The following is a 5,263-nucleotide window of genomic DNA, read 5'->3' on the forward strand; positions in this document are numbered from 1 at the left end:
AAAAAGTCTAACAGTACTGATAATGACATGATGTGATGTCATTATGTGTAAAGGTCATTAGATCTGTAAACATTTTGAGGTGAGGAGGGAATTCACTTTATTCCCTTTATTCCAACATCTATTAAAAAAACTTTCAACATTTTTATATTTCAGTGTAAGATGTTTATTTTCTTTTACGTACACGTAAGTTAAATCCCGTGTAAGGAGGCAGAGCCCAGCGGTGGGAGCGGGGAAGAGAGGGTGAAAGCACAGAGGCCGGAAGAAGGGGAGCAGTGGGCGCCTCCTCTGGGAAATTGTGCTTTACTGTCCAGGAATTCTGGGAATCTTCTCAAGCTTCTGGGCTGCCCTGAGAAAGTAGCTTGACCTTTGCGTGGCCAGTCAGTTTTGGAGATGAGATTCCAGCCTAGTGACTCCCTACTTGTAAAAGGGGCTCTGAATGTTTCCTTTCTAGTTTTTGTCTCTGTATTCCCTCTGTCATAAAAGTATCATCTGGGTCTTCCCTGGTGGCGCAGTGGTTAAGAATCCGCCTGCCAATGCAGGGCACACGGGTTCGAGCCCTGGTCTGGGAAGATCCCACGTGCCGCGAAGCAGCTAAGCCCGTGCACCACAACTACTGAAGCCCGCGTGCCTAGAGCCCGTGCTCCGCAACAAGAGAAGCCTTGACAATGAGAAGCCCGTGCACCGCAATTTAGAGTAGCCCCCGCTTGCTGCAACTAGAGAAAGCCCGCGCGCAGCAACGAAGACCCAACGCAGCCAAAAAAAAAAAAAAAAAAAGTATCATCTGGAAGTCTTTATAAACAAACCTTTCAGTGTTTTTTGAAGTCTGTAAAATACAAGCAAATTAGAGCCGTGTAATATCTTTAAAACTATTACAATCATTTTCTTTTCTAGATGCAAACATTTAATACTGATCCTAGGGTCTGGGATCGGAGCCTGCTTTGACCTGGTGGTGAGAGGCGGCTGGGCCGAGCGATCCGGGGACGCTCCCATGGCCCAGTTCGTGTTCGAGGGTGACCTGCACTTGCTGCTGCAGCCGGCTACACCCATGCCCAACGCAGCCCCTGCGTGCTGGCAGCGCAAAGCGAAGGAAGCTTCGGGCCGGGCCCCTCGCCTATGTGGGCAGCCAACCGATCCCACAGCGCCGGGAGGACCCCGGGGCCGAAATCCCGGCAAATCCAGTTCCAAGATTCAGACCACTCCCAGCAAACCTGGCGGCAATCGCTCTATCCCCCGTCGCAGTGCTTCCCAGATGGAGGTCGCTAGCATTCTCCCGAGCAAGAAGCAGCCCGAAGACAGTCAGACACCCACCAAGAAGGAACATCAGAAAGCGTGGGCTTTGAACCTGAACGGTTTTCATATGGAGGAAGCCAAGATGCTTCGGCTCAGTGGAAAACCACAAAATGCCCCAGAAGGCTACCAGAACAGACTGAAAGTACTCTGTAGCCAGAAGGCCACGCCCAGCTCCAGCAGGAAGACCAGCAGTTACATTCCTTCGCGGCCAGACAGGATCCTGGACGCCCCTGAAATCCGGAATGACTACCACCTGAACCGTGTAGATTGGAGCTCTGGGAATATACTGGCTGTGGCTTTGGACAACAGTGTGCACTTGTGGAGTGCTAGCTCTGGTGACATCCTGCAGCTGCTGCAAATGGAGCAGCCTGGGGACTATACATCTTCTGTGGCCTCGGTCAAGGAGGGAAACTACCTGGCTGTGGGTACCAGCAGTGCTGAGGTGCAGCTGCGGGATGTGCAACAGCAGAAACGGCTTCGAAACATGACCATTCTGCCCGAGTGGGCTCCCTCGGTTGGAATAGCTATATCCTGTGTAGTGGCTCACTCTCTGGCCACATCCCACACCATGATGTTCGGGTAGCAGAACACCATGTGGCCACACTGAGTGGCCACAGCCAGGAAGTGTGTGGTCTGCGCTGGGCCCCAGATGGACGACATTTAGCCAGCGGCGGCAACGATAACTTGGTCAACGTGTGGCCTAGTGCTCCTGGAGAGGGTGGCTGGGTTCCTCTGCAGACATTCACCCAGCATCAAGAGGCTATCAAGGCTGTGGCTTGGTGTCCCTGGCAATCCAATGTCCTGGCAGCTGGAGGGGGCACAAGTGATCGACACATTCGTGTCTGGAACGTCTGCTCTGGGGCCTGTCTGAGTGCTGTGGATGCCCATTCCTAGGTGTGCTCCATCCTCTGTTCTCCCCACTACAAGGAGCTCATCTCAGGCCATGGCTTTGCCTAGAAACAGCTGGTGATTTGGAACCCAACCATGCCCAAGGTGGCTGAGCTGAAAAGTCACACAGCCCAGGTCCTTCGGCTGACCATGAGCCCAGATGGGGCTACAGTGGCATCAGCAGCAGCAGATGAGACCCTGCGGCTGTGGTGCTGCTTTGAGTTGGACCCTGCCTGGCGGCGGGAGCGGGAGAAGGCCAGCACAGCCCAAAGCAGCCTCACCCACCAACGCATCTGTTAAGGACCAACTCAGCTCAGTTTTTGGTACTTTTTTTTTTTTTTACTTTTCTAATAAAGTCACGTCTCCCTCTTAAAAAAAAAAAAATGATCCTAATGTGCGACCTTGCCTTGAAGGTTCAGTAGCCTAAAAATTAATTTGCCATTTGTCTTATAAATGATTTTAAAAAATTGTGTACATTATGGTATGCTTGAATACATTACCAAATTTATCTGTATTTCTTTCCTGTCATTCACTGTTTAGTAGAAACAACATACTCACAAAACAGTTCATGGAATATAAAAAGTCAAAATTCTTGTGACATTAAATACTGAAGCTTCGTATTAATTACTGCAATATATATCGTTATATGATTATAGCTTACAATATCCCTGAGCATATGAACTATGACTGACTTATTTATCCCCAATTCTAACCATATTTCCAGACCTAGGCAGGCACTTAGCATGTGTTCAATAAGTGTTTGTTTAGGGAATTAATGTAAGTCTGAAAGAAATGGCATTGAAGTGCACATGTTTGTTATAGACTGAAAGTTTATGTTCCCCCCCACAAATTCATATGTTGAAATCTTAATTTAAAAAGTGGGGCCTTTGGGAGGTGATTAAGTCATGATGCTGGAGCCCTTATGAATGGGATTAGCACCCTTATAAAAGAGACTCAGAGTACAAGAATGTACACTCTTGTCCTTTTGAAAAGGATACATAATTTAAATAGCAGAGATAAACTCATTGCCAGAAGAATTCAGTGAATTTGGAAGTGGATCCTTCCCTAAGGGAATCTGAGATGAGACCTCAGCTCTGGCAGAAACTATGATTGCAGCCTTTTGAGACCCTAAGCAGAGGACCCAGTGAAGCCATGCCAGACTCCTCCCACAGAAGCTAGGATTGGAACCAAGATGGCGGAGTAGAAGGGCGTGCTCTCACTCCCTCTTGTGAGAACACCAGAATCACTACTAGCAGCTGGACAATCATCGACAGGAAGACACTGGAACTCACCAAAAAAGATACCCCTCATCCAAAGACAAAGGAGAAGCCACAATGAGACAGTACGAGGGGTGCAATCACAGTAAAATCAAATCCCATAACTGCCAGGTGAGTGACTCACAAACTGGAGAACGCTTATACCACAGAAGTCCACCCACTGGAGTGAAGGTTCTGAGCCCCACGTCAGGCTTCCCAACCTCGGGGGCAACAGGAGGAGGAATTCCTAGAGAATCAGACTTTGAAGGCTACTGGGATTTGATTGCAGGACTTTGACAGGACTGGGGGAAACAGAGACTCCACCCTTGGAGAGCACACACAAAGTAGTGTGCGCATTGGGACCCAGGGGAAGGAGCAGTGACCACAGGGGAGACTGAACCAGACCTACCTACTGGTGTTTGGGGGTCTCCTGCAGAGGCAGGGCAGGCTGTGGTTCACCACAGGGACGAGGACACTGGCAGCAGAAGTTCTGGGAAGTACTCCTTGGTGTGAGCCCTCCCAGAGTCTGCCATTAGCCCCACCAAAGAGCCCAGGTAGGCTTCAGTGTTGGGTTGCCTCAGGCCAAACAACCAACAGGGAGGGAACCCAGCCCTACCCATCAGCAGTGGGCATAGAGGGAACCTACCTCAAAATAATAAAGGCCATATATGACAAACCCACAGCAAACATCATTCTCAATGGTGAAAAACTGAAAGCATTTCCTCTAAGATCAGGAACAAGACAAGGATGTCCACTCTCGCCACTATTATTCAACATAGTTTTGGAAGTCCTAGCCACGGCAATCAGAGAAGAAAAAGAAATAAAAGGAATACAAATTGGAAAAGAAGTAAAACTGTCACTGTTTGCAGGTGACATGATACTATACATAGAGAATCCTAAAAATGCCACCAGAAAACTATTAGAGCTAATCAATGAATTTGGTAAAGTTGCAGGATACAAAATTTATGCACAGGAATCTCTTGCATTCCTGTACACTAATGACGAAAAATCTGAAAGAGATATTAAGGAAACCCTCCCATTTACTATTTCAAGAAAAAGAATAAAATACCTAGGAATAAACCTACCTAGGGAGACTAAAGACCTGTATGCAGAAAACTATAAGACACTGATGAAAGAAATTAAAGATGATACCAACAGATGGAGAGATATACCATGTCCCTGGATTGGAAGAATCAATATTGTGAAAATGACTATACTACCCAAAGCAATCTACAGATTCAATGCAATCCCTATCAAATTACCAATAGCATTTTTTACGGAACTGGAACAAAAAATCTTAAAATTTTATGGAGACACAAAAGACCCTGAATAGCCAAAGCAGTCTTGAGGGAAGAAAACGGAGCTGGAAGAATCAGACTCCCTGACTTCAGACTATACTACAAAGCTACAGTCATCAAGACAATAGGGTACTGGCACAAAAACAGAAATATAGATCAATGGAACAGGATAGAAAGCCCAGAGATAAACCCACGCACATATGGTCAACTAATCTATGACAAAGGAGGCAAGGATATACAATGGAGAAAAGACAGCCTCTTCAATAAGTGGTGCTGGGAAAACTGGACAGCTACATGTAAAAGAATGAAATTAGGACACTCCCTAACACCATACACAAAAATAAACTCAAAATGGATTAGAGACCTAAATGTAAGACTGGACACTATAAAACTCTTAGAGGAAAACATGGGAAGAACACTCTTTGACATAAATCACAGCAAGATCTTTTTTGATCCACCTCCTAGAGTAATGGAAATAAAAACAAAAATAAACAAATGGGACCTAATGAAACTTCAAAGCTTTTGCACAGC

The 5,263-nt window shown here is 46.6% G+C and overlaps 1 pseudogene; it reads left to right on the forward strand.

The window, feature by feature from the left end:
- The first annotated feature begins 988 nt into the window (after positions 1-988).
- Positions 989-2,481, forward strand: LOC132517982 (cell division cycle protein 20 homolog; annotated as a pseudogene).
- Positions 2,482-5,263: the final 2,782 nt, after the last annotated feature.

The sequence above is a fragment of the Lagenorhynchus albirostris genome, chromosome 3, assembly GCF_949774975.1.
Source record: "Lagenorhynchus albirostris chromosome 3, mLagAlb1.1, whole genome shotgun sequence".
Taxonomy (NCBI): Eukaryota; Metazoa; Chordata; class Mammalia; order Artiodactyla; family Delphinidae; genus Lagenorhynchus; species Lagenorhynchus albirostris.